Source organism: Morus notabilis, unplaced genomic scaffold (genome assembly GCF_000414095.1).
Source record: "Morus notabilis unplaced genomic scaffold, ASM41409v2 Scaffold406, whole genome shotgun sequence".
Taxonomy (NCBI): Eukaryota; Viridiplantae; Streptophyta; class Magnoliopsida; order Rosales; family Moraceae; genus Morus; species Morus notabilis.
The window spans coordinates 275,844-297,476 of record NW_010364333.1 but is presented as its reverse complement, the minus strand read 5'-3'; the positions used below and the strand labels follow the sequence as shown (position 1 = coordinate 297,476).

The 21,633-nt window shown below is 32.3% G+C and overlaps 2 long non-coding RNA genes across 2 annotated transcripts; both read right to left on the bottom strand.

Moving 5' to 3' along the window:
• Positions 1-12,823: 12,823 nt before the first annotated feature.
• On the bottom strand, positions 12,824-16,912 carry LOC112093154. Its single transcript, XR_002902928.1, has 7 exons — positions 16,574-16,912; positions 16,204-16,279; positions 16,038-16,094; positions 15,337-15,493; positions 13,217-13,317; positions 13,021-13,107; positions 12,824-12,895 (listed from the first exon to the last, which is right to left on the bottom strand). It is a non-coding gene; the product is annotated as an uncharacterized LOC112093154 (long non-coding RNA).
• A 975-nt stretch (positions 16,913-17,887) lies between these two features.
• LOC112093155 lies at positions 17,888-21,323 on the bottom strand. Its single transcript, XR_002902929.1, has 4 exons — positions 20,399-21,323; positions 18,355-18,489; positions 18,047-18,273; positions 17,888-17,960 (listed from the first exon to the last, which is right to left on the bottom strand). It is a non-coding gene; the product is annotated as an uncharacterized LOC112093155 (long non-coding RNA).
• Between the last annotated feature and the right edge of the window lie 310 nt (positions 21,324-21,633).

The window sequence follows — 21,633 nt, the reverse complement described above, 5'->3', positions numbered from 1 at the left end:
AGAGCGTCATCCATAAATATTAAAGACATGGTAATTTCGATTCATTTCGTTACTACTTGGTTAAATAATAGAGCATTAAAAACCTGAATTTACATTCAATTCATTAACTACAGTATATGATCAGAGCTTTCAAGCTGTGGGAAGAAGTTGACGTAACTTGATTCTAATGATGGGAAACTGTTAGACCCGATCAACGGTATTATTAGTGACTAATGGGTCAGACACGCAGCAGAAAAATTCTTAGTTTCTTACTATAAACCGTTAACAGAATCATTAGGTTCTTACTATAAACAAATTCTTAAGCAAAAATGTAAATAACCATGAACTGAGAACACGAAGATCTGGTTGTTCTTAGATATCATATGGTTATTTAACGTCGTAAAAACCCAACAAGGAAAAAATGTCATGATGCTGATCGTACTAGCAAAACTACGACTTGTAATAAGAAAAAGTTGCTATTACAAATGGATCTTTGAGATATGAAGCTACTACAAAGGCTAAAGCTCCAAACGACACTAAAGATGAAAACGACATGAAATGTAAACTACGCAGAATGGGAAAAAAAAAAAAATGATAAAGGAATAAAGGAATGACCACATCACTTGAACCTCCTGCATCAAAGCCTACCTTTTCCCCCAAGAGCACCATCAATAAATTTTAAAGACATGGTAATTTTGATTCATTTCATTACTACTTGGTTACATAATAGAGTTTGCTAAAAAACCTCTATCGAGTCTAACACGTGACGTCTACTTCCGCAAGACGAACGCTAATCATGACTTGTTTTCAGACCTATTGTCCTGCTCCAAGTCTTCAGCTCACCCTTGGACGCACACCCTTCAAGATTTCTAGTTCGCATTTGGTCCACAATGTCCTCTGATCATAGTTAATCTGACTTCAGTGAATCAGTCCCAAGAACCTACTCTAGTTTGGTTGCACATTCTCTTCCAATATAAGGCCTCGTTCATTTTACCGATTTGAGTTTTCAGTTTAAGGCTTCTACAGTTAAAAGTTCTTAAAAAATGTCACATTTAACTTTTTCTGCTATAATTAAAAGCTCTTAAAAAATATCACATCTAAACTCGAATCCGCGAAGCAAATGAGGCCTAAGATTTTTAAATGCAAATCACAATATCCGATTATTTAAATATGCTGAGAGCATCTCTTGTATAATGTTATGGTTGACGTGCTAATTGTAAATTTAACATTTAAGTATCAAAAACACTCTTCAATATATTGCTGTTTATTGTGTGAAATTTACCATATATTATACTTGGTGGTAAATTTCTAATCAAGTAATACATGACAAATATAGCATTTGATTTATATTAATTGAAATGTTTACTTTTTCATTTAATTATGTAACTTTTGCTTCAAATTATTTAAAAATTAAGAAGTTTTACCTTCACAACTTTTAAAGCTTAATGATTAAAAAAAAAGATAGATTTAGCATTTTAAATAACGTTATGTATTAGAACACAAATGAAAATAGCATATCTTACATAATCTCTAATGCAAATGTTAATGCTAATTATATATTTAGTATAAAAAAATATGATATGATATCTCATTTAAAAGTTATCAAATATACAATTAGTATTAATATTTTATGGGAGATGGTGTAAGCCTTGAAAAGTGCTTAGATACATCCTTCTAAATCTAGAGTCTCCTTGAGATCGGACTTCGAAATTGATTCCAGTTACAAATATATTCAATTAGAATTCAAATTGGAAATCTTGACTGTATATGGTGACAAACGACGTGCATGCGTTGTCTCATTATGTCCACAGACGATGTTATCTTGCCTTTAAAATTTTCAAACTCCAAAAAACATATGATTATAATGTTTTTTGTTAGACAAAAAACCATATCGGATTTCAAATACGAATCTGAAATCTCACCATACGCATATATATAATCAAAAGCACGATTTTAAATACAGTAATGTTAATGCAAAATTCCTAATTAAATTCATCACAACTAAGATAACTTCAAAATTAGGTAAGTGACTCAAATTAATTTTGGGAGAATAATTATTTTGTATTTTTGTGTAAGTTATTATTTAAGGTTTTTAGATAAGGGTTATTTTATGACTTATTAAGAGTCTATAAATAAGTGTTTTGTGTTGGGAATGGTATCCTAGAAGCATGAGATGTAATAAGATATTTATTATTTATTTAATAAAAGAGTTTATTCATTATTTTATGTGCATATATTTATGAATATTTTATGAATATCAATGAAAATTCTATGATTATTTATGTGACCTTAAACATTGTATATAAGTGTTATATACGAGAGGATAATTTTTAAGGATAATAATCAAAAAACAATGTTCATAATAAATTTAATTAAAGTTTGGAACCTTTAATTAAAACATTATTAATACATGTCATTCCCATTTAGAATGGAACGGTGTTATCCGCACTGTTAATATGGCGAGATATTGAATGAGTGTATTTCGCATAATGAGATTATGTGGAACAAGGACACAGACACAATATGAATTTCTAATAATTTCCGTTAAGTATAGAAATTCTAATTGAGTCTACCGATGGTCATATATAGAATGATCTTAATCCTGAGTTCTTAATAGACTCCTATTTATGAGTTTGTGTCTTTTGATTTACTCGGTACAGATTCTGAGATCCTGAATCCTATTCCTTATATTTTAGAGACATGATGAAGTAGGTAGCTGGGAATGTTATTATACGAGATGGAATCCATTCCTTCTTAAGAAAGAAGTAGATAAATAATTCTCTTGAGGGTTGATTCGGTACTTGAACCTGTAGGAGCTCCGATTCATGAAGGTGTTTTATGAATCACTGTCCATTAGAGAATCAATGGTACACAAGGATAAAGATATAATTAGAGAGGTTAACGGATTTTACCTAGCTCTAATTATGAATTATTTATGGAGGATCGATCTATATGCAGTGACTATATCAAATGGGCACTTCATAGTTTAGAAGTAATTTATATCTATAATTTCGAAAGTGCAATTCCAAGTTTATAGTGGAGTAACTATTGGAATTAATAGAATTAATTAATTAATTAAAGTGTTTAATCAATTATTAATTTTATTGGAGCTCGGGATTATAGGTCCATTAGTCCTCGCGTCGTCCAAGTAATTCTACCAGACACAAAGGGCAAAATGAGAATTTTAGAATTACGAAATTCTAAAATTAAACACTCGAAAATAATTAATTGAGAATTAATTATTATTTAAATAATGTGATTATTTAAATTTAAATTTGAACACATCTAGATTTATCTATTTAAACTTATTTGATACATCAAGCAAGCTAACAAGGGACGTCACAAGCTTATTTTTGACCCTGGAGATTGGGCGTGGTTACAAATGACAAAAGAAAGATTTCCGGCACCACGGCGTTCTAAGTTACTACCCATAGGATGTTTCTTTTCAATAATGCCCTAAAACTTATTTATTCTTTCATTTTAATCATTTTTTTTTTTTATCTTTTTTGTCTTGAAATTTTATAATTCTTTCATTATGGTTCATTTTGCCCTAAAACTTATTTATTTCCTCATTTTGGTCCCGTTTTTACCCTTCTTTATATTTTTCCTCTAAAACTTTATTTTTTCGTTTTAGTTTCTTTTTCTTTGAAACTTTTTTATAGATTCATTTGAGTCCTTTTTGACCACTTTTAAATTTTTTCCCTGAAACTTTTTTTTAATGTTTTGGTTCTTTCTATCCTAAAACTTATTTATTTATTTTTATTTTAGTCCTTTTTTTGGCTACTTAACATAAAACTTTATTTTTTTTTCCAAATTTAAGTTTCTTTTTGGGACTTTATATTCCGATGTTATATGCTTTTAATAATATTACGATAATTAGAACTTAATGCACAAATTACTCTTAACGTGCATAGTACGTGATCTTAAACTAATATATTAAGAAAAATTAAAATAACCAATTAGTATAGAAGGAAAGGTACCCATAGGTAAAGTCAAGCCCATATGATAAAATATTGAGTTCAATTTATATAAAATACCTAAGATTTTCTTCTCTCTTGTAACAGTTCATTGTAAAAATTCATTTGTTGAGAGTTGTATTAAATTTAGTCTGCAATTTAAAAAATGTGTCAGTGTTAATTACATACTTTATATTAAATATGAGAAGTTGTATCAAATTTCATTTGTGAACTGAAGAATGTTAAAGTTAGTCATTTTATTATATAGATGAAAAACATTAAGACTATTTTGTAGCTTATTCCTCATTCTAAATCACTTTTTAGCACATTTTTATTTTTTTCGTTTTTGAAAGAATGCCATTTTTTGTTTTACTTTTAGAAAATACTTATAGTAATATTATTTTTTGCTTTTTCTTTTAATTTATTATCAATTTTATTGCTTGTTAAGAAAAATAAAAAGAAATAGTTTTTCTCGAAATGGAAAATTTTTGTCTTCTAAAATCAAGATCAGGATTGGGGCTGAGGTTGGGGTTGGATTTAGTTGGGGCTCTGGTTCTAATCTTGGCATCATCCATATTAGTCTAGACCTTAACCCCAACCTCGTCTCCTTATCTAGATTCTGACCCCAACCTCGACCTCTACTTTCGATCCTCAACCCTGACCTTTGCTGGTTTTAATGAATATATATATATATATATATATGAGCAACATACTAATTATAGATTTTCATAAACAAAATGATTGATTTTTTTTTCAAATATTTTTGTATTATGACATAATTTATCATGGCAATAAAATCCTTTTAGTGCCCTTTATTATAGCGAAACATCTCGTTAGTACTCTATGTTTTTAATAATATTAAAACGGTACCTTCACTTTTAAAAAAATTCTTTCGATACTGAGACTGATTTTTAAGACATACAATTTTCAAACTGCTCTTTGTATTAATTAAATAGGAATAAATAACTTTAAAAATATTTAAGAAATCACTTATTTTAATTTATAATTTATAAATATTTTCAAGTATTTTTCATAATTTTTTAACAAATTATTAGTTTGTTGTTAATTAGTGAGAAGGGTATAATGGGCATTTTATATCCAAAAATCGGTCTCAGGGTACTGTAAGAACATTTCTTTAAAGTTGAAGATACTGCTTTAATGTTATTAAAAGTACAAGGTACTAACGAGATGTTTCACTATAATAAAGAGTACCGAAACGATTTTATCCCTTTATCATAACAGATTTTTTACCTATTTAGCAAATAACAATTTTGGATAATTGAGTGATTGAGAACCTCAATTTTCCTTGATATCGTCATTCTTAATAAATCTAACAGTGAGTGAGCATCTTTGAACCTTTTTGGAATTCGTGGACACTTCAAGAACTAAATATCAATTATTTTATCTCCTTCCAATCCTTTTTATGAATTATCAAGCACTAAAGGGGAGTGTCTAATAATTACCGACGGAGGTAAAAAATGATCTAACTCTAGGTCACTATGTATCCATCTATAGTATATTAGTAAAAATAGGCACATGCATTGCACATGTCAGTTGTAATAGGGCATGAATTTGACTATACATTAATATATATTAGAGAAACAATTTTATAATGTTCGTCATAGTCTATTAATAGCTTAAAAGATTAAGAGAGTTGCAACACGCTATAAAAGATGATGAATACTCTTGAAGAACACAACACAAAAAGAAGTAATTGATCTAGATGACAATGTTCCACATAAAATGCATCTACATTGAAAACAAACTATGAAACAGAAACTCAATACAAACTAATTTTAAAATTTATGGTAGAAAGTTTACTATATGGGGGTTTTAGTCTAAACATCATTATCACATTTCCATCCCTAATCATAATTATCCCTTTATTAGAATAGATTAATTTAAACAACTTACGTAAAATGGATAATACTAGACAAATGGGTAATATTGATTTCACATTGAATTTTAAGAGTCAATTTAAAAAAAAAAACTCTTAACTTTCTAATGCTAAAATTACATTACAGATGAAAAATCTCTAAAAATGTGTCAAAAAATGATATAGGGCATCAATTTAGAAAACAAAAATTAGTATTTTTTATGACAATAAATTCACTATATCTGTCATATATAAAAGAATAGAAAAGAGTGCTATAGCATTTTGATAGTCCAAAACGCACAGCTTCAGTTTTTAATACATTTTTTCTTTCTTTATTTTCTTTTCTTTTGCAAATTTTTAACCCTTTTCTTTCCCTTCTTTCTCTTGCATTACTTTTTTTTTTCTTTTTTTTGGCTCCATTTGCTTACTATAGTTTTTTACTCTTAAACAACGCTAAAATCTTTATTTCTTTTTAACTCCATCTTTTTTGTGTTCTACCTTTTCTATTCATTTTTTAACTCTACTTATCTACCATTGTACTCTACAAATAATTTTGTACTTTTTTTCTTCCTTTTTTTTTTCTTTTTCGGTGCTTTAAAGTTTAGGATTTAACAGAGCTATTAACTCTTAATTTTAATAGTCAAGCTAAAATGTATTTTATCTATTTTATATGGTGTTGATGAGTTTACAACTAATCAATATCATGGTTAATTATCTTTCCACCTAACAATGAAGTATACTTTGAGAGAATGAGGAAAATATGCCAAAATTTAAGAGAATTTAAAATTAACAGGCCATTATTTAAGAGAAGTTAATAAATAGGTCAATATGATGTAAATTCAGACTTACAACCACCTAAAATTTTAAAAATATCCTTACATTAAATTTCCCCACCTATTGAGCAACACCACACCAACGGCCCACCGATAGAGTAACACTTCTCTGCCACCGATCGACCGGTGTGCACTTCTCCTGCCTAAAAAATGTTTCACAACCTTGTTTTGACCTGAATTTCAATAGAGAACCAACTCAACTTCATTTGAGAACTTAAAGTGAGTAGATTAGCCACATTAATCTTTGTTTCCATTTCATTTCTCTTGATTGAACTTCGATTCTCAAAGAATCATGATTTGAATTAAGAAATCGTTTATGAACTTTGATTTTAAGGCACACTAGTATGATACAATTGTTCATGATTAAGCTAGATTGTTTTGAGATAAGGATTAAACTCTAAACCGTTATTTTTTATGACGAAGCTAGCAACACGATTAGACTTGGAGCTTCAAAGACAAGTGGAGCTGGGACTACGTGAAGTTATCTGTAGAATTGACATCCGAGAGGTAAGATGTTCTTGTCCACATCCATGTTAGCCTGTTTTAAATATATTTGGCCTATGAAAATGTTTTAAAGATAAAAAAGTATTTGAAATCGTTGAAAACTAAAGAAAAGTTTTATATGATATTTTTCTTAAAATGAGATATTTTATGAAATAGTAACAACGCCGATGGCCTAGAAATGGGGATATAGAGATCGTATCCTTGGGGACAGGACCCGAAACCTAGATGGGCCACTACGGTGGTGATTGGCCTTGCAATGGTCGTAAGTAATTTATTATTAAATTACATGCTGGTACTTGAAACCGGTAATTTAAGTTTATTTTTCTTTTAGAAAAAGGTTTGGTTCTGAATGATTCGTTCGGGCCTGCACTTCCATTTATTAATTCGGTTTTATAAAATTTTATTTTACTGGGCCTTTCGTTCACTTTTCCTTATTTCAAATGTAATTTAACCCCTCCCAAGCGACGCTAGAAGTAGCGCTGAATAGGTGGGTTCAACGGTGAGGAATACCATTCAAGAATAAAGGAAGCTGTAAAGTGTTCTCTTCATCTCTACTTATTCAAGGCATGTATATAAAACTATGGATGTAATCTTAAATTCTACTGGACGGTGGTTGATGTCAGCACTTTACTTTTTCTGTAATTGTTTATGTATGCACAACGTGTAAACCCTGTGGATGCCAGAGGCTAACTTTTGAAACTGATTTGACTATGATTGTAATTTTATAAAGTCCGCCTCACTCTTTCTAAAACCTAATTTCCTTAAAATAGTGAGGTTTGTTTGGAAATTCTTATATGTATACTATCTTTGACTTTGACTTTACCTTAATTACTTTCTTAATCCCTATTTATTTCTAAACAAGTCTCCACGTCACCAACCCCTGTTTGGGACAGTGACAGTCACTAACCTCCGGCGCCATGGAATTCCACAACCATGACATAATCACAGCATCCCATTCTTGCAATTTAAGATCTTTTGGTTGCTCTCGTCCCCAAAAGATGGCTGAGTTCGCCCTTTCCTTTGAGAAAGGTTCGAACCAATTGCGACCACTTCAAAAAATTCCATCCATTCAACCAATAGGCCCTTTCCTTTGAGAAAGGTTCGAATGAGTAACCTATACCTGTGCTTCTTCGAATTGTGCTGTGGTTATGTTTTCTACAGTTTCAGACATGATGATGAAAGATTAACAGGACCAACGACTCAGGAAAAAACAACAATTAAGGTCGTTAGAAAAAGAGTTTATGAAGGCTATGAAGGTTGATACACGACAATGAAGGCCAGCAGAAAGAAGACTGAATTGGCTGAATAAAAACTTTGCAAAATACTCTGTTTTTGAACTCAAAAACAGGGTAAAACGGGGCACAAAGAAACAACAATATATCCCTGGAGATGAAGGTCAAAGGTATATATCCCTGGAGATGAAGGCCAAAGGTTTTAATCCTAGAGAGAACTTAAGCTCTAATACCATGATGTAAAATAGAGAAGAATGATAGTAATTCTCATTGATTAGATTAGAATGGTACATAACAATATATAGAATATTCTAGGATACAAAATAGGAAACTAACCAACTAAATCAAGAAAATACCTAAAGCTATCAATCCCATGATTCAAGGGATCGGAGTCAACTTTCCAAAGTCAAACTTCCTAGAATAACTGATTCTATACAGCCTATATACAGAGCTCAATTACAGTCGTAATTTACTCTATAAAGATTTGATTACAGGTATACAATTCAACAGTTGGCTTCTTAACCTTATCTACAACATCATATAATTCTTAAGTAAATGCTAAGTAAGAACACTTCCCTATCTCACAAAACACAATTTGAGTTTTCAATGAAAACAAAACATAATCATCAGTCATATTCATAGCAGTGCATGAGACACGCATGTAGGTATAACATATCTTTTCATTATATTCATTATTCATTTTATCTTTCGGGGTCCCAAGCGTTACACCATTAACATTATTAACGCGCCGTCACGAGGAGTGAGGTAGCTAATCCCAAACAAAACATGACAAGTCAACCTTGTGAGATAGTCCACCTAGCAGGACAAACATAAATATAGGGTTTGTGAAACATATATTTATACATATTTATAAGCTTTCATAAAACTCTTCACAAGTAAAATCATAGAAATTGGGAAAAAAATATTCGTTTACTCATTCTTATTCTAACTAAAATGCTTTATAAGAGAAACGCTTAAAAAAACTTAATATCATTAGAAATCATTTCTCAAATGTTTTTCATAATTAATTATCATGTTACAGGTGAGAATGTACTTACTTGATGCGTTGTTTACCTATCCTATGAATCATGGTGATGGAACGCATTGGGAATGCATTGTGCTTGCCTCTTGGAGAATTCATGTCAAAAGAAAATATCCATATATTAAAAAAAAATTAATAACTCGTATATCAACAGTGTCCGAACACTCTTAACATCAAACGACATCTATTCAACATTCATTTAATCAATCAACGTCATATATTTTTTTTTAATCTAGAATCACATTCTAGATCTAGAAGCACCAGTTCGTGCTTGGGAGGACATTCTTATACCTAATACCAGGAAAGGGAGGGATAGACCAAGAATTACGTGGACTAAAGTAGTTAGGAATGACATTCTAGATCTAGGCCTTCAAAAAAGTCTAATATCGAACAGAGCTGCGTGGAAAAGTGAAATTCATATAGCCGACTCCAATTAAGTTGGGAATAAGGCTTGTTGTTGTTGTTGTTGTTGTAATCTAGAATCACATTCACTAGTATAAACAGCTCTTATACCTAATACTAGGAGAGGGAGGGGTAGACCAAGAATTACATGGACTGAAGTAGTTAGGAATGACATTCTAGATCTAGACCTTCAAAAAAGTCTAATTTCGAACAGAGCAGCATGGAAAAGTAAAATTCATATAGCCGACTCCAATTAAGTTAGGAATAAGGCTTGTTGTTGTTGTTGTAATCTAGAATCACATTCACTAGTATAAACAGCCAGACCTATGCTGCTTCAAAAATTCATAACAAGTTTATTAAAAATCACATTAAGCTAAAACTGGTGGCATTAGAAACTAGACATCCTAAGCTTTCCAATGGTATATCATATGCATAATTTCAAATTTATTTGACCTCTGAAAACAGACTTCAAAATCAGTGCATAAATTCTAAAATAATTACAATAATACTACATGTTCATGTTTAATCAAGAAATCACATTTAATCATCATCCAAATTATCATTAATCAAATAAAAAAATAAACATAAACATAAGTTCCTAACATGTTTGTAAACTCATAAATTCATGAAACAACTGTTATAATTCAATAATAGGGCATAAACATGTTACTGGTAACATTCAAATAAAATAGCAATAGGAACCTAAAACAGATTAATCACACAAATTATAAACTATCTCACGTATAGACACCTATATATATATATCACATACATAAGTACCACCCTCAAGAATAGCAGCACTTAGACGTAACAGATCACATAATTGATAAAATCATACTATTAAATATAATTCCATTATCACGTTTTCAATGAAATTATATATATTTATGAACATATCACATTCACTCACATAAATGAACGCGCACACACCCACAATACATATATATAATCATACATATACATACATATAGATACAACAATCTGTGCAATATCTCAAAGCCATCATCATAGTTATTATTCAAGAAAACCAACGTAGAACATTCTCATGAAAGAAAGGAAAATATATATGTATCAACATCTTCACATATATAATTGTGTGTGTATATATATTATATATACATACATGTGTCCAGAAATCATCTATTCATACAATAACATATATCCATAATCGTTCTCATCAAAAATTCATCCCTGGCCGCCATTATCAATGTATAGAAACATTACAATCCCAAGAACGTACCTTTTTAGTTCTTGTCTGGTGTGGGCGTCGATGCAAGAAAGAGTGAGATGAAGATATATGTGAAGGAAGATAGGGCTGAGAGAATTTTATCGTGAGAATTTATTTTTTTATTTTTTATTTTTGTATATGGAGTGAGTGGTCAGATAGTTTCTGATTTGAGTCTACCAATCACGATTGGCACATTTAATAAGAGAATATCAAGTCAAATGCTAGTGTGAAAGGAATAAGAGAAATAGAAATTCAGAATTTAAGCTCTGAATGAAAATTAAGGCACATCTCCATCAAATAAACTTCCCATAAATCATATATAAAATTCCTAAACCATTATCAATCAATATCATATGCTAATAATCACATTAGCAACAAGAAATCATGAGATTGGCATGTAATTAATATTTGCATTGTAACATAAATCATAAAATAAAATCATATGGGAATAGTAAACAAAATATTGTGATTATAATATAATATAATATAGCATCGTTTCATCATTATAATTAAATAATAATGCACCATAATATATAACTTCTACCATTATGCATTATTATTGAATTTTCCCATAATAAAAATACACAATTTTTTTTTTGGAAATTCTCGCGAGCACATCGATCCCTTTGTTACCGTCACTTGCAATACAACTCAACACAAACGTTAGTTTACTTAACATAAATTTCATAAAATAACATTATTGTCTCACAAAATCATTAAGTTCCTTTTTTATCTGTTAAAGTAAATGGCGGGCATTACACATTTTGCACATATAAATAATCAGCTTTATGTACATTTTCAAAATTATCTGTAAATATTTTTTTTCTGGCTCAAAGATGAGCTACATGGTGTTTTTTATTTTTTATTTTTTTATGAGCTAACGTGGTTGTTCTTGCTTTTTTAGCTATATAAATAACCTAATTATATACTTCATTTTGTACATGCGCTTATACTAGGAGGAACCCAAACCACCTCAACAACAGCCACGCCTTAAAGAAAGCAAAACAAGAGTTGGACATCCAAGTATAGAGAATCCTTGTTACTAACAAGGTAGGTGTATCTGAAAAACTTTGAAGCACATCAAACTAGTAAGCAAAAAACTCACAGAATCGTCTATTACTAAAACGAAATCAGCCTCAAAAAGCCTAATTTATTAGAAAACAAACCCAATGCAGAAAGTAAATAAATCCCCCAAACTAAAAGAAAATTTAGGATAAATCACGTTGAAACCTTCTCCGGGACGAAGAGAACAAGTATTTCTGAAAACGTATGGAAAAATGCACCATTTTGACAAAATACAGGGGTGATGAAATAATGATTCCTGATTTTAAAGGCAAGCTTGAACAACACATTAATTAATTAATTAAATAGGTAACTGGATAAATAAATAAATAGATAAATAAGCAAATAAATAAATGAATAGGAATGTGAAATAGAAAATTGACAATGTACCAAACTAAGCGCAAATTCTTCACCCGACCATGCTCATAACCTAATAAATTAGCAAATAAAATTACTAAGGTCACGTTTATTTCACCGATTCGAGTTTAAAATTCTAGTTTTATTACAGTAAAAAGCTCTCAGAAACATTCATATTTAATTTTTTTACTACAGTAAAAAGCTCACATAAGTCACATCTCAACTCAAATTGAAAACTCCAATCAGCGAACTAAACGAGCCCTAAGTTTCATTTTCTGTAAGGTAAGTGAGCAGGAACAAGATTTTCTCAGAAACCAAACAGTAGAAAGAAAGGAAAGGAAAACCTTGCAAAGCGTGTGTTCGATAGTTTGTTGAGAAACACGAGCAACCATGAGAGTGCAGTAAGGATCACCGAGAGCATCATCTGCGAAAGAGAGAATTTTACATTTTGGTAAGGAACTAAACGACGTTTAGAGAGAAACGACAGAAAAAGAGAGAGAAACGAAAGACAAGACAAGTGGAGGAATAGAGATGGGTGTGATAGACGACATTGTCGTGAGAAAGTTGGTGTCGTCGATGCTTCCTGCTCGGATCAAATGGTACATCTCTGCATAGAACATTGCGTTTACTTTGTCCCTGCTCTCCAATTAGCAAATGAAATTACTAAGTTTCATTTTCTTTTAGGTAAGTGAGCAGGAACAAGATTTTCTCAGAAACCAAACAGTAGAAAGAAAGGAAAGGAAACCTTGCAAAGCGTGTGTTCGAAGTTTGTTGAGAAACAAACGCGAGCAACCATGCGAGTGCAATAAGGATCACCGAGGAGGTTAGCATCACCGAGAGCATCATCTGCAAAAGAGAGAATTTTACATTTTGGTAAGGAACTAAACGACGTTTAGAGAGAAACGACAAAAAAAGAGAGAAACGAAAGACAAGACAAGTGGAGGAATAGAGATGGGCGTGATAGATGACATTGTCATGAGAAAGTTGGTGCCATCGGTGTTTCTTGCTCGGATCAGATGGTACATCTGCATAGAACATTGCGTTTACTTTGTCCCTGCTCCCCCAATCCCATTTTATACACATCTTGCAGTTATAAAAATCAAGAAACTCATGCAGGAATGACATGTAGAACGACAAAAAAAGAGAGAAACGAAAGACAAGACAAGTGGAGGAATAGAGATGGGCGTGATAGATGACATTGTCATGAGAAAGTTGGTGCCATCGGTGTTTCCTGCTCAGATCAGATGGTACATCTGCATAGAACATTGCGTTTACTTTGTCCCTGCTCCCCCAATCCCATTTTATACACATCTTGCAGTTATAAAAATCAAGAAACTCATGCAGGAATGACATGTAGCAATAAAGACAGGGTAAACACGATTACAAAGTAAACATAGGCAAGCAATGCGAGTAAAATGGTGATAGTCTCCCAATAACCTCAGTCAGAAAAAACCTGCAATAGCATAGGTTCCTAAGAATAGTCCTTAAAATTAACAATCTGGATTTTAAATGTACAAGGAACAAAATTAAAAGCTTTGAAAAAGAAAACCTCCACAAACTGATCCAAAAATACATAAATAAATAAATAAGAGTTTAACTGAATAATCTACTAAAAAGCACAAATGAAACATATAAAAGTTTCATAGCAAAGAATCCGGCCGCATTTTCAAGGCAATCACCTTTTTTCTATCAATGTTAGTACAATAAATAGTTCTTCCATACATCTTACGCTAGAAAACTTCAATTGGTATATAAAGAACTAATTAAAAGGCTGATGACAACCCCTACTTGCAAAAGGTATATTTCTTTTGCAATCAACCAGTTGATCTGGTTCTAGAAATCGTTGAAGCATATCATTCCATTCCAAATCAAACATAATACTAACATTCAGCCTAGACTTAAGGCAAATGAAACAAATGACAATTAAGAAGATAGATTAGACTGGACAAATCATTAGGAACACAGTAAGAAAAATGAAGCAATCAAAAAGGGAAATAAATTGTAAAATAAGATCATAACTAAATCCCTGCATTAATGAAATTTATTTCAATTGCATTAATGAAAGGAATATCAGACGTAACAGAATGTCTAAAAATTTACACTTATTAACAATTTATACCAAGTAAAAAAAAAATGTGTTAAATCACCATACAGTTTATTTTGGTGATATCAATTTATTAGTATAAATATCAACCGAACTTATTACTATTTTCTCACACTGACCTTTTATTACTATTATCTTAAATAGATCTTTCACCAGGCCCACACCTTTTTTTTTAATAAGAAAAAACACTTCATATTGTTAAGAATCAAGTACAACGCTTAAGAGGGCCAGAGGTCAGCAAAGAGCAAAACAAAAAAGATAGAAAAAGTTTAATGATCAATTGCATCCATCCAATTGATGATATGCAAAGTAAAGGAGAATCCTTATCAGGCCTACTTCTCATAAAGTCAGGAATTTATCTAACATTGTTTATAACTTTTCACTAATATCCATGGGCTAAAAGCATTTCCAATCCTTGAACTAATAATATTTTTGTTATATGAATGCTCATCATTAAAGCCTTGAGTTCATCAGAGCTAGCTTTTCTTTTGATAGACGAGCTATTAGTGATAGCTAGTAAACAAGATAGAAAAAGAGTGGCCATTTGTTCAGCTTCCTAAACAGCTACTCTCCCTTTGAGAACGGGATGACTATGGGTGAAAACCAAACAATGTTCCCAAAAGCAGACAAATGTCAAATTTAATTGAATTATCAGAACAATCATAAAAAACTCAACTCCAAAAAATAAATCCTCATCCAGCCAAATAAACACACTAAACAATTCATCAAGAGTAAGGAAGATTACAATGCAAGGGAAATACCCATGATATTTGGCGGGATTGAGGAACAAAGAATCTGTATTGTTTGGGTACAGTCTGAACCGAAAACTAATAAAACTGAAGATGGGTGATGAGTGTGAGTGATTATTGCCCTCTTCTTCTCGTCATGTCAATTTCTATTCTCTTTTTTTTTTTTGACCTGCATCAAAGGGAAAAGGGGTTACAGATGAGTAAACATCAAAAATCCCCAAAAAAAAGATTTTTTTTTCTGTGAAAAGAGCAACAATTTTATGGCAAAGAATCACATCCACACAACAATTACTCTGATAATGGTCTCTCTCACATGCCCGAATTGATGGCTCTTTGTTTATCCGAATGCATAGAGGGAGAGCACAAACAAAAGGTAGAGAGAGGTGAAACAAAAGGAAAGATGAAAAAGTTGGAGGAGAAAAGAAGGAAAAAAAAAGACGACGTTAGAAAGGAAAGAGAAAAAACAAAAAATAAGAGCACAAAAGGAATGAAGCTGGTTCTGAAACAGTAAGTAAAAGAACTGAGATTTATCATAGAATAACCATAACCATTATTTCCATCTTTAGTGCAATCTTCCCTTCAATATTAAGTTGCTAAATAGTAAGATTCTGGCAGAAAAAACTCACATAATTTAAAGATTAACTGAGTAAGATCTCTAAATTGATAAAATAAGAGAGAGAGAGAGAGAGAGAGAGAGAGACAAAAAAACTCACCATGGCTGAATGGACCCTCAGGTGCTGTAGAAGATTAAGTTGCTAAATAGTAAGATTCTGGCAGAAAAAACTCACATAATTTAAAGATTAACTGAGTAAGATCTCTAAATTGATAAAATAAGAGAGAGAGAGAGAGAGAGAGAGAGAGAGAGAGAGAAAAACTCACCATGGCTGAATGGACCCTCAGGTGCTGTAGAAGGAGTTAAGGCTTGTTCATGACTCAACCTAATCAGCGCCCAAAACTAACAAAATAAACCCAGTAATAGAAAAGAGACACAAAAGAATTATGAGATAGATAAGGTAGCGCCTCACCAAAGAAGAGCATGAGAGGCATTTAAGATTAGGGCAAACAAAGATAGAAGATATATAAAATGTCGAACATAATGTTCCTCTAAAATCATGACAAAAGCATCCATAAGGATAGATAAAAATCCTCTAAAATCAAGTACTAGAAACCTGAAAGTTCTAAAATAAGGGTAAAAGATAGATAAAAGCACTATTCCAAAGGAGATGAGTCACCAAAAGGAGGTTCATACTGTGGGAACATAGACTTCACAAAGTTCTTAAGGTTATCGATCAGCATTCTGTAGAGTTTTGAAGGTCTCAAGCATGTGTTCTTGACTTTGAGTAGAGAAATAACCATTTTCTGTGCTCCTCCTTCTCGAACCCCCTCTTAGTGCTTGGCCCGCTCCCCATATGTATCCCGATCATGTGCCAAGGACATTATTTATTATATCTTTTTATGTCATTAATGTGGGCTGTGTAGAGGTATTTCCCTCAACTACGTCACATGAATAACCAGTTTGAGTTTGCAAATCTATCATCTTGTGCTGTCAATTGAAAATGAACAAGTGAAAAGAAAAAACTAACGAATACTGAATTATAAACACAAAAATATAAATAAATAAATAAATAAAAACTTGCATAATTCTCCTCTGGTACTGTCCCAGTCCAACCCTTAGTCTTGTGATGGCACATGTCATGACAGAGCTCAATTAGTCTACTAGAATTATCAAGCTCGTTTGCAATTGCTGCAAACGAACACAATCTTAATATTAGAGGTAGTGATGTGTTATCTCCAATAATTCATAGTCATGAAAGCAAAACCACCAAATGGAGCCAAGGCACTAAGCGAAATACTTCCTTTTCTCAAGGAGCGCCACTACATAACATGTCCCAAAGAATGCTGTAAAAATGGTCAGCAGAGATTGAGTTTTACCACAAGCATTAAAATGTCTAATTCTTAGATAAAGAATGTTGTAAAAATGGTTAGTAGAGATTGAGTTTTACCGCAAGCATTAAAATGCCTGATTCTTATATAAAGACATCTTCTTTGCTTTAAAGTACTGCATATAATTAAATTCTTTTAATTGATATCAGACAAGCTAAATAATTGCATTAAACATAAAATAGAATACCAATCTACTCATTACAGTTTCAAAATTGTCATACCAACCCATTTTTTTTATTAATAAATGAATAGGAGAAAATCATAAATATTGATCCAAAGAGTCAATAAACTCCAATCACAAAGCACAGTCACAAGATTTTGTCCACGGGGAAATCTCATTTTCATCCATATTTCTTTTGTTAAGGCCAAATAAGAGAAAAGACTAAATGGCATTAGCATATCATAACTACTACCTAAAGGATCATCAAAAGTGATTTTATACTTTATTCTCTACAAAGTAAAGTGGATGTATGTATGTATATATAGATTAGTATGTGATAACTAAAGTGAAAGAGCAACTCAAAAAGACAAGAAATCACAGAAACCATCATGGGGAGCTCTATTTTTCTACTAATGATATAAATTTAAACACAACCATAGCAAAATCAAAATGAAATACCTTATCAAACACGTGAGAAGCAAATGATTTAGCTCATTGAATGCTGATTCAAAGCATTGGTTGCTGATTTTTTCTGCAAAGTTAAAAAGGAGTTGTTACAGAACCTATAAATCACATAAAAAAATGTATGAATGCTCTGAAGGTATTTACATAACTTACCTTATACTTTTCAGTCGACCAATAGTCGCATGACGAATCCCAACCTGCCAGCACCAGAACCTGTTTGTGTTTGTGTTTTTTGACTTCCTCTTATCCACACTTTTTTGTATGAAATATTTGTGCAGCCGACACCTCCAATCTTTCAATTGCTTGTTTAACAGACGGTCGATGGAATCTAATATCTTGGCCTTTTTTTCTCAATCAGGCTCATTCCGTTCAAACTTATCCTGCAACAATAATATCCAAAATAGGACTATAATTCAACAAGACTTTCTGTTGAACGAAATTAGGTGGTTCTATATTATTACCTTGAGTCTAGCAGCACCACATTGTTTGGTTGTGGAATATCCCTCCAAGCCTTGACTTGGAGTAGGGTCATGTGGCGCGCAATCCAACCTACCAACCTAACTCAGATGCCCACCTTTCGTCAACTTTTCCTACCCCTTTATATGTATTAGGAAAAAAATTCTGGAGTCATTTTTCCAGAGCAACTAAATAAAAAATAAACAACTGACTTAACATAAATTCAGCAATTCACATCAAACATCTGTAACTGACATAAATCATGACAAAATCAGATTCTGTATCACTTGCATTTTCCAACATCATCAACATAATTTCGGGCTCTTTCAAGAAATGTTGCAACCCCATTCATGTACTCATCCGACAAACAATTGGGCAACATAATCCAGCTCTTGTTAACTGACATGTTTCCTAATCACCAGAATTAATGAAATTAAGATAAAAAATATCTTAAAACCATAATGATAAACATATTAAGTGTTTTAAGGTATAACATAATATTAAACAAACAGAGAAAATGAAACAAACAAGCAAGAAGTCATGACCACATTAAAGATTTATACAAGCAAGAAGTCATGAACACATTAAAGATTTATATAAGCAAATATAGAGAAAATGAAAATGAATCACAACTGATTGTACAATGAAAACTTTCAATTCATACAGCAATAAACATGTTGGAATAAAACATAGCAACATGGAGCAATAGCACAATACATGAATTAATTAGAAAGAGGTTCACATAAACCTAAGACCTGGAGCAATTATCAAAAACAGATTATCAGAAATAGTGAAGCTCTGTAAACCAACTGCCAATTGAATAAACAATCTGGATTCTTGAGAAATAAAAATAGAAACTCGACAATCAAAAGATTGCAGTGTAATTTGGATTGCGTACCTTAGAAGAGAGGATGAACAACGAATTCGGGTATCTATGTCGAATATTGCCGTTGGCAACGCAAGTCTCGCAGTGCAACCCTGTGTCACAGCCATTGTCCTTCAACCAAGTATCCCTAATGGTGAAAGTTGATGTTGAGGTGACCGTCAGACACGGTGAATCGGCAGAAAAAGGAATGCCCGTTGGGGAGATTGATGGGTTTACTTGTATCCCTAAGGTTGCTTATTATTTTAACTAATCAAATACTCTCTAGGTTCTTCAACCAATGAAAACCCGAACAATACCAAATACGACAAGGCTTTTCAAATTCTCACAAGACAACGAAGAAGGAATATGAAACCGCCTAGTTTCCCTCCTATTTCGTGGCTTTCCCTCGGAGAATGAAGGCATACAATTTGAATGAATTGAAAGAAAAAATCCCTATTTCAAACTCAACTAAATTCAAATCAAACCCTAATTTTACTATCCAGATTAAAAAATGCACTTCATTTTTTCCTTCCTTTTGGTTCCTCTTGATAGACGCATATCTATGGGGCAAAAAAAGTGAGTCCTTATGATGAAAACCACCATAAGATAGCATATTTCTCATGAAAACAACAACAACAAAAGTATTTAAGCTAGAAATACCTATACTAGCAAACAAAATTCTCAAAATAAGTTGCTAACTACACCTTCTTTGATATCACTTTCAGTTTTTGTTTTCTGAGTTAAAAGTGAAATATCTCAAGCCAAACTTTGAAAAGATCTTCTCCCTTTATTATTTCACTTTTTGTTGATGAGAAAATGAAAATCGCAAAAATTATCAAACAAGTTCAATTTTAATAAGGGTTACTTTCATACATAATATTCCCATTATTTTACAAATCCTCTTTAATGTTTTACGAACCGTATCAAAATAGTCGCCTAAATTTTACAAATCATGTTAAAATCTTTCCCATAATTATGGTTGAAAATCTTGGGAGAAGATATACGTTTCTGATAAATTGGGATAAACATAAAAGAACAAAGGAGATTTTTGTTACTATCCTCAAAATCCAATAATCACTAAAACAATAAGCAAATAATTGAACTTAGTAGAACAAATAATTTTTCCTAATTTCCATAAATGAAATGAAAAAACATCCATAGAACTGAGGACAGAGTAAATATACCTACACGAGAATTGATTGTGAAGTTATTCCCTCTCACTTTATTACCACAAACGGCACAAGTTACCTCCTCACTCACGTCAGAATGCTCTTCTCTACCTCCAAAACTCTCAACTTTATCCTTTTCACCACAAACCACCATTGCAGATCCTTCCGAACACTGTGTCGAAACGATTTTGCCATCTTTATCAGTACACATATTCAACAAACTCTGCAACCAAAAAACAAAAAAGAAATTGCCCTCATTGCAATAAAAATCTAGTCTTGACAATGATTTCGTCGGAAAGTTTTCGAAAGAGACACGGAAATCGAAGAGAGAAAAAGCGAGAATGCTTGGATCGGATAAGAAGATAGAAGAGTTTCGCGGTTGGGAAGGAATCGCCTGCGTTTGCCGACCAATCGGAGCACTTTCAGAGAAATTGTAAAGTTTGCTCCAATTTTGCCCTAGCAGAACTTGAGATTTTGGGCCATCTGTCTCCGCAGATTTTGGACACCAGATTCGCAGGTTCCAATTACGAAGTTCCCGGAACCGTCTCCGTGCTCAGCTTTCTCTTAAAAGGGTTCGACGACGGCGGTTGTGGCAGGAGCGGGCTCTTCAACTTGGCGGCAGAGATTTCCGGCGACTGCTCCGGAATCGGGGGCAAAAAGTTCGGATCCGATGGCGGAGCGTTCTCCTTGGAGCCCCTCTGCTTCCACGACGGCCGGGGCTTGGCTGTGCTACGGTTGGGCGAGGCCGCAGACTCTATCGTCGTATCCCTCAAGACCGCGTTTCTTGGTTTCATGAAGTGCTTCATGGCTACGAAATCTAGAGAGAGAAATAGAGAAGAAACGGAGGAGAGAGAGAGATTGAGAGGGTTTTGGATTGGAAATGGAAGAGAAGACAAAGGAGCGAGAGAGAAAGGGGAAATGTAGCCGTTGGAGGAGAGAGACTGGGGGAGATATGGGAGATTGAATTTTAGGGTAGAAGCACTGCATAGGGCCTTTTTTTATCGATTGTTTGTGTAAATGAATTTCTGTATTTTTCATTACTAAAACTGATTAACACTGTATATATTTTTTCAAGTCCATTCTCTTAGTTGTTTTGTTTTTTTACCTAAAAGTTTATTTATTTTTTTCATTTTAGTCCTTATCAAAGTGCTCCCCCCTCCTTTTTTTTTCTTTTTTCGAAGCTCATCTTTTTTGTTTTTTTCGTTTTTTACTCTAAAATTTATTTACTTTTCATTTTTAGTCCTTTTTAC